Genomic DNA, 9602 nt, shown 5'->3' with positions numbered 1-9602 from the left:
CTGCCATTAGCTCCAGGCTTTAGATTCTTAGAGGACCCCTTCAGTGAGCATTTCAAAGCTGACATCCCTGACATCAATAAAACAAAGAAGATAAATGGCAGTTTGCATAAAATTGCAAGGACCACCAGCCCCACCCCAGACAGAGAAGGACAGAGGCTAGGTTCGAGCAACCCTTAGAGGACGTGGGGGGCTGAGCTGCAGAGTTCCAGGCTTATTTATATCTGTCTCTTAGTCTAATAATCTTATATAGCAAGGAGCAATAGCTGTTAGAATAATATTTATGGTTACATAGTATTAGCAAAAAGCAGACAGCGCATTCAGTTATTTACTTTGACTATACACATGGTAAATAGCTCTCAGAAAATGTTTCTCAAGGTGACCTTGGCTTTTAGTCTCCACCAAAAGAACTTCAGATTTCAAAAGGGATAGCATCCAATGTTAAGTTTCCCTTGTCACTTCTTACAATTTCTTACCAGGTTGGTGCAAAAGTAACTGCAGTTTTTGCCATTGACAGTAATGGCACTTCAGGAGGCTGAAGTGGGCGGATCACCTGAGGTCAGGAGTTCGAGACCAGCCTAACCAACATGGAGAAACCCCCGTCTCTACTAAACATACAAAATTAGCCAGGCGTGGTGGCGCATGCCCAGCTACTTGGGAGGCTGAGGCAGGAGAATCGCTTGAACCCAGGAGGTGGAGGTTGCGGTGAGCCAAGATCGCGCCATTGCACTCCAGCCTGGGCAAAAAGAGCAAGACTCTGACTCAAAAAAAAAAAAAAAGAGTCACAGGTAATCAACCATATTTTGCCAAGTTGAAAATGTATTTGTTGAGAGCACAAGATAAACAGAATAAGTTAATACTCTAATCCCTTCTTAAAAGTCAACTACAGGCCAGGCATGGTGGCTCATGTCTGTAATCCCAGCATTTTGGGAGGGTGAGGCAGGTGGATCATTTGATCCCAGGAGTTCGAGACCAGCCTGGGCAACACGGTGAAACCCCGTCTCTATAAAAAATTAGCCAAGTGTGGTTGCGTACACCTGTGGTCCCAGCTACTTGAGAGGCTGAGGTGGGAGGATCACTTGGGCCTGGTAGGTAGAGGCTGCAGTAACATAATTGCACCACTGCACTCCAGCCTGGGCAACAACAGCGAGACTTTGTCTCAAAAAGAATAAAAATAAAAAATAAAAACTTAGGACTCCTAATTCAAACCAACTTAGGATTTCTCCACAAATAAGACAGCAGAGGTTTTTCTACTGTGGTTAACTTTCTCCTTGTATTTATTGGATAAAATCATATGAGTAAATGCAAGCATAATTCTCTGGATGGACTAATATTTTAGAAATAAAAATGGAGTGTCTCATATTGCCAAAATAATTTGAAATTAATTGTAAATTGCATCCCTATTCTAAAACATCATGTTTGGAAATATGAATCAACAGAATGACTCTTTTTTTTAATGGCTAAAACCAACAGAAGAGCAACTCGGTTCCATTTTGAGGAGGTAGGATACCATAGGGGTTAAGGACAGTCTTTGAGGTCAGTAGATTTGAGAGGAAATCCTACCTCTCAGAAGCACCTCAAACCATGTGTGTCTTCTTTAACAATTTACTTCTTTCCTTTAAGCTTTACTTTCCTACCAGTAGGAAGACAATATTAATAACTACCTCATAGCAAAGCAAGTCAATTAATCTATATGAACTATAGTTCCTCCTGCTGTAAAAATGGACTGTTCATACTGACCTTAGAAGCTCATTGTTCGAACTTAAGAAAAAACCTGCTAAAACACATGAAATGTCAATAACTACATAAATATCATAATTAAGTTGCTTCATATTATTTGTGGAATATGGTGGTATATAAATTAAGTAATGAAATATATATAAGTATTAACAACAATTAGTCTGGAGAATTATCTAGTCAATTCTCATACCAGGGTCTCGGGCTCTTACACTGATTAGAAAACCACATTTGGACATGGCTTGATACACAGGATCCTTGCCTTTATATCACTGAGTGAGCTTGTTGTGGAGACAAATGTCCAACAGGCATAAACAGACAAACTCATTTCCCTTCATGACTGCACAATCTGAATACAGGTGGGCAAGTGCGGTCAAAACATGACTGAACCTTGGCACTATTCTTAACTCATTGGTTTTCAGCCCATGTTTCTTAAGAAAGCAAGCTTCTTTTTTATTGCATCATCTCAGCCTCTCAAACCCCAGAGTGCAACATTTCTAGAGATTTCTGCACAGCAAGGAGGATTTTTTTCCACACAAAAGCAATGTCTCAAACTTTTTCTGTTGTTGTTCTGACAGACTCCTTATATCTTTTTCTCCTTCAGAGACCAAAGCAAAACTCGACGGTGGCTTATTTAAACATTTTTTACTCACCTTATTAATATCCAGTGGAAATTATCTGGCACTGCCTTTCAAAGAAAATTCAATTAGTGTCGGGCAACAACAACATGCTCTGCAGTTTAAATGCAACTTTTAAGCATTTCAGAATTGATGCTTAAGTAATCACAGAATTTGCATTTTAAAACTTATGCTAGCATAATGAAGTAAAAGAGAAGCACAGTATCTGTGTTCTAGTCCTGATAATCATTAAATTCTACAAACTTCAGTTTCCTTATCTACAAATGGATTTTTGCCAAGATCTAATGCACACGCACACACAAACACACTCCATATCCATGGGTCCTGTGGGTCCCATGGGTTCTGAATTCATGGATTCAACTGATTGCACATCAAAACTATTCAAAAAAATATTGTGTCTGCACTGAACATGTACAGACTTTTACTTACTCGACACTATTCCCTAAACAATGAATGATCATAACTATTTACATTGCATTTGCATTGTATGAGGTATTATAAGTAATCTAGAGTGATTTAAACTATATGTGAAGGGCCGGGCATGATGGCTCAAAGCCTGTAATCCCAGCACTTTGGGAGGCGGAGGTGGGTGGATCAACTGAGATCAGGAATTCAAGACCAGCCTGGCCAGCATGGTGAAACCCCATCTCTACTAAAAGTACAAAAATTAGCTGGGTGTGGTGGCCAGAGCTACTCAGAAGGCTGAGGCAGGAGAATAGCTTGAACCTAGGAGACGGAGGTTACAGTGGGCCGAGATTGTGACATTGCACTCCAGCCTGGCAACAAGAGTGAAACTCCATCTCCAAAAAAACAAAATAAAATAATAAAAATATAATAAGGTATATGTAAGTAATGTGCATAGGTTATATGCAAATACTAAACCATTTTATATCAAGGACTTGTGTACCTGCAGATTTTGGTATCTGTGGGACATCCTGGAACCAATCCTCACAGATACCAAAGGATGACAATATAACATAAATGTGCTTTTGTATACAAAAGTAAGGTTAAAAGGAGTTTGGTTACCTCTAAAATTTTCAAATTGTTTTTCAAATACCACAAATTTTTTCCCAAGTAGTTATGATAATAATGCATGGGAGAGAAAAAGCCACTTGCAAACCTCAGAATTCATGTTTTTAGCACCAATTGTGGACAGCCTCTGTCCCTGCACCAGGAAATGTAAAGCTGAATTAGATACCTATCTACCTTCAATAAGCTCATGGCACGTCATAAACATCATCTCTGGTATTGCTGTAGATACTGCAAAGGTTTGCAAGGATTGCAAACAAACCATCTATTCCTTAGGTAGCAAGATGAACCATAATAAAGGACTTAACAACGTCTAGAACTTTCACAATATTTCTGCTTGACCTCTCCATTACGGAGCAGTACACATCAATTTCAAGAGGATCTTCCCATGAATTATCTGGCACACCCTTTTTTCCACCCTCATGATTAATAAAAGGCATTCTATGGATGTTTTACAGCAGTTCCAAGAAGGAACAACTCATCTGCCCTGTGCCTGAGAGCTGACCGTGAAAGGCCTCAGGACTAGAGAAGTGGCCTGAGATCTTCACCTTTTAGCAGGGCAACTTCCAGGGAATCCTTTTGACCCTCTGCTGCTTTATCCTCCTTACTCTACTCATCGCCTGGGGAGTGGGAAAAGGGATTGTTATGAATTGATTTATGTCTCCCCAAAATTCATATGTGGAAGCCCTAACATCTGATGCTATTGTATTTCACGACAGAGTCTTTTTTTATTTTTATTTTTGAGACAGAGTCTTGTTCTGTTGCCCAGGCTGGAGTGCAGTGGTGCAATCTCGGCTCACTGCAACCTCTGCCTCCCAGGTTCAAGCAATTATCCTGCTTCGGCCTCCTGAGTAGCTAGGATTATGGATGTGCACTATGACACCCATCTAATTTTTGTACTTTTAGTAGAATGGGGTTTCACCATGTTGGCCAGACTGGTCTTGAACTCCCAACCTTAGGTGATCCGTCTGCCTGGGCCTCCCAAATTGCTGGGATTACTGGCATGAGCCACCGCACCCAGCCACAAGAGAGTCTTTAAAGCAGTAATTAAGGTTAAATATGACCATAACGGTGGGGCCCTAATCCAGCAGGATTGCAAATGAACACAGAAAAGGGCATGTGAGGACACTGTGATAAGGCAGCCATCTGAAGGCTGAGGACATAGATTTGGGAGAAAGTAAGGTGCTGCCACCTTAATCTTGGACTTCCAGCCTCCAGAACTACGAGAAAATAAATGTCTATTGTTTAAGCCATCCAGTCTGTAATATCTTGTCATGGCAGTCTTAGCAGACTAATACAGGGGATTCGCTAGGCTTTGGAGTCAAAGTGTTCTTGCGACAGACAAAAACAGTTCCTCCGTTTTCAGCCCCGGGCCTGTGCCACCATCTCCATGGAAGCCAGTGCCTTCAGCTCCTCTGGGCTGCAGAGCAAGTGGGCAAACTTTGTATTGGTATCCCACAAACCTTAGGCAATTAGCTGTTAATATCACCCTTTTCCTCTCTGCTAAATCAATTTCTATTCTTATTTCTTGTGATTTACAGCTAATGGCACCTCTTAATGCTATCAAAAGTGAAATTCCACCCATAATCCCAGCTGCTTGGGAGGCTGAAGCAGGAGAATGGCTTGAAACCTGGAAGCAGAGGTTGCAGTGAGCCAAGATTGTGCCACCACACTCCAGCTTGGGCAACAGAGCAAGACTCCATCTCAAAAAATAATAAGTAATAAAGTTCCATGTCACCAAACTGAAGCTAAGTTATACATCTGAACTTTCAAGAAATCAGGAGAGAGAGAAAATAGCCACATCTCCAAATAGGCTAGTTTTAGTTGGCATGACTGAAGTCCCCTCTGCTTTAACTTTTACAAGAAAAGTAACTTTGAAACTATCAATCCACATTTCGTTTTCTGTTTCTGCTTTCTTCAGCTCTTTTCTGTCTATAAAACCAAACACATCTGCTCAGCTCTTTGAAACACTCATTCTATTTTACAGAATAAAGGGTTGCCTGATTCTGGAATCGCAAATAAAGCCAACTAAGATCTTTAAACTAAACTTGCTGGCCAGGCGCGGTGGCTCAAGCCTGTAATTCCAGCACTTTGAGAGGCTGAGGCGGGCAGCTCATGAGGTCAGGAGATCAAGACCATCCCGGCTAACATGGTGAAACCCCATCTCTACCAAAAATAGAAAAAAGTAGCCAGGGGTAGTGGTGCATGCCTGCAGTCTCAGCTTCCCGGGAGGCTGAGGCAAGAGAATTGCTTGAACCCGGGAGGCGGAGGTTGCAGTGAGCTGAGATCGGCCCACTGCACTCCACCCTGAATGACAGAGCAAGACTCTGTCTCAAAAAAATAAAAATAAACTAAACTTGCTATGATTTTGTCTTTTGCCACTTCTGGCGACCCCGAAGGGACCCAGAGTACACTGCTGATCACCCCCCAAGACCCTTTGAGGAATGAATGCAGGAGAAGCACCACTGACCCCTTTTCAGGTTTCCTGTCGTCCTCATGGAGCCCTGAGAGTCGTAAGTAAGTTTCTCTCAAGTCAGACTCTGCTCCTTTTGCATTGCGCTCCTGGTTTTTTTTGGCTTTCAAATCCAGAGTTAGTTTGTGCTATGAGAAGGCACTTGGCCTTTGGGTTTGTGGTGGCTGACAAGTAACTGGTAAGAGCTGCATCTTTCTGCTCCCACTTTGGAGATGTCTTGGTTAAAGTCATAGAGGCTTACTTGTTTTGGTCTTAAGTCAAGCCCCCAAGAATATGGCCAGACAGAAATGTGGGTGTACCCCATGTACAGCTAGCGTATTGACTGCTGCCAGCTCTCAAGGAATTGTCTAAGTCTTCCTTTCTTTTGGCTATCTTTGGGAGAAGCTCTGGAACATGAAAGAGCTACAATTTTAAAGGTAACTGTGAGCTGAGATTGCGCCACTGCACTCCAGCCTGGGTGACAGAGTAAGACTCTGTCTCAAAAAAAAAAAGAAAAAAAAAAAGGTAAGTGACAGCAGTTGCAATAAATGGTAGTTATTGTAGGAGGCATGAACTCCTCAAGAATCTTAGGTATTTGGGTTTCTGTCCTCTTCTTTTCTTTTTCTTGAATGCCTCAGTAAGGGAGGCCTCAGGGGACTGAATGGGTCAGACAAAACTGGGTAAGTATTGGCTAAATTGGTCAAGGGGATCTCAGAGCCAAAGCTACAACCTGACTGGTGGGCATAGTTTGAGAACTTAAAAGCTATTACAGCTGCGGCTGGGTGCAGCAGCTCATGCCTGTAATCCCAGCACTTTGGGAGGCCGAGGCAGTCAGGAGTTCAAGACCAGCCTGGCCAACATGTTGAAACCCTATCTCTACTAAAAATACAAAAATTAGCCTAGTGTGGTGGCACACACCTGTAATCCCAACTACTCGGAAGGCTGAAGCAGAAGAATCATTTGTACCTGGGATTTGGAGGTTGCTGTGAACTGAGATTGCACCACTGCACTCCAGCCTGGGGGACAGACTGAGACTCTGTCTCTCAAAAAAAAATAAAGCTATTACAGTGCTCACCACTAAAAAATAAGACTTCCATGAAAAAAATAAGCTGGTAACAGAATGGGCTAGCTGACATTAGGCTGCTCACCAGCTTCAAGGATATTTTCATGCAATGAGGTACGCCAGGAAAGCATTACACGACACAAGTCCAAGGTGCTTTCTTCAGGCTTTAATCTTGGCTCTAAGAGAGCCAAGATTCAACCTAAAAATTTCATCCTTAATTTCTAAAGACCTGAATACGCCATAGGACTACCTTTTACATGTGTAAATATTAGGTCCCAGAAGCTTCTTACAAAAATGGCAAAATCATACTACAGATAATTTAGAATTATGATGGCCATAATGTGGAATATTCCAGATGAACCACATTGCACTTTAAGAAATGCATTTAAAAATGAGAGTCTCTCATAGGGGGCCTACCAAGGGTTGTCTATTGATGTGTAGACTCTTCCAAAAATGAATTTTAAAATGTTTATACTTTTTTAAAAAGACTCCTTACAAAGGCAAATGGAAAGCTTAAGTGACTAACAGATGAGAAAAACTGAATCTGCTAACCTTTTCATGTAGTTATTCTCCCTTCCCTAAGGCAAAAAGAAAGTGAGATAAAGTATTTATAAAGGTCAGGGTAGATCTGCTGCTTGTTCAGAGCTATCCATCCTGAGTTCACGTGTAGAAAATGCTTTTTTTGCCCCATATGTTAATGGGCTCCACCCTGAACTCAGTAAATTCAGTTGAGAAGCAAGCATTGGCCAAGCACTGTGGCTCATGCCTGTAATCCCAGCACTTTGGGAGGCCAAGGCAGGCAGATCACCTGAGGTCAGGAGTTCGAGACCAGCCTGGTCAACATGGTGAAACCCTGTCTCTACTAAAAATACAAAAATTAGCCAAGCATGGTGGCATGCGCCTGTAATCCCAGCTACTTAGGAGACTGAGGCAGGAGAATTGCTTGAACCCAGGAGGTGGAGGTTGCAGTGAGCCAAGATCATGCCACTGCACTCCAGCCTGGGCAACAGAGCAAGACTCCATCCTAAAAAAAAAAAAAGAAAGAAAGAAAAGAAAAAAAGAAACTAACTCAAATGCTTTTTAAGTTCATATGACTTCAGTAAAATTTGGTAAATAAGAATACTGTTGGTCTAATTAAAATGGGATAGGGAGAGGGTGAAGATGGTTAATGGGTACAGAAAAATAGAAAGAATAAGACCACTATTTGATAGCACAACAGGTTGACTATAGCCAATAATAATAACTGTATATAGATTCAATGCCATCGCCATAAGCTACCAATGACTTTCTTCACAGAATTGGAAAAAACTAAAGTTCATATGGAACCAAAAAAGAGCTCACATCGCCAAGTCAATCCTAAGCCAAAAGAACAAAGCTGGAGGCATCATGCTACCCGACTTCAAACTATACTACAAGGCTATAGTAACCAAAACAGCGTGGTACTGGTACCAAAACAGAGATATAGATCAATGGAACAGAACAGAGCCCTCAGAAATAATGCTGCATATCTATAACTATCTGATCTTTGACAAACCTGACAAAAACAAGAAATGGGGAAAGGATTAACTATTTAATAAATGGTGCTGGGAAAACTGGCTAACCATATGTAGAAAGCTAAAACTGGATCCCTTCCTTACACCTTATACAAAAATTAATTCAAGATGGATTAAAGACTTAAATGTTAGACCTAAAAACATAAAAACCCTAGAAGAAAACCTAGGCAATACCATTCAGGACATAGGCATGGGCAAGGACTTCATGTCTAAAATACCAAAAGCAATGACAACAAAAGCCAAAATTGACAAATGGGTTCTAATTAAACTAAAGAGCTTCTACACAGCAAAAGAAATTACCATCAGAGTGAACAGGCAACCTACAGAATGGGAGAAAATTTTTGCAACCTACTCATCTGACAAAGGGCTAATATCCAGAATCTACGATGAACTCAAACAAATTTACAAGAAAAAAACAAACAACCCCATCAAAAAGTGGGCAAAGGATATGAACAGACACTTCTCAAAAGAAGACATTTATGTAGCCAAAAAACACATGAAAAAATGCTCATCATCACTGGCCATCAGAGAAATGCAAATCAAAACCACAATGAGATACCTAAATGTCCAACAACGATAGACTGGATTAAGAAAATGTGGCACATATACACCGTGGAATACTATGCAGCCATCAAAAATGATGAGTTCATGTCCTTTGTAGGGACATGGATGAAACTGGAAACCATCATTCTCAGCAAACTATCGCAAGGACAAAAAACCAAACACCGCATGTTCTTACTCATAGGTGGGAATTGAACAATGAGAATACATGGACACAGGAAGGGGAACATCACACAATGGGGACTGTTGTGGGGTGGAGGGAGTGGGGAGGGACAGCATTAGGAGACATACCCAATGTTAAATGACGAGTTAATGGGTGCAGCACACCAACGTGGCACATGTATACATATGTAACAAACCTGCACGTTGTGCACATGTACCCTAAAACTTAAAGTATAATAATAATAAAATTTAAAAAATATATATCTTAAAGAGTGTAATTGGATTGTTTGTAACTCAAAGGATAAAAGCTTTATGAGGGATAGATATCTCAATCTCCATGATGTGCTTATTTCACATTCCATGCCTGTATCAAAACATCTTACACACTCTTTAAATAAATATACCTATTA

This window comes from Pongo pygmaeus, chromosome 8 (assembly GCF_028885625.2).
Source record: "Pongo pygmaeus isolate AG05252 chromosome 8, NHGRI_mPonPyg2-v2.0_pri, whole genome shotgun sequence".
Taxonomy (NCBI): Eukaryota; Metazoa; Chordata; class Mammalia; order Primates; family Hominidae; genus Pongo; species Pongo pygmaeus.
This window is presented reverse-complemented; position numbering follows the sequence as displayed.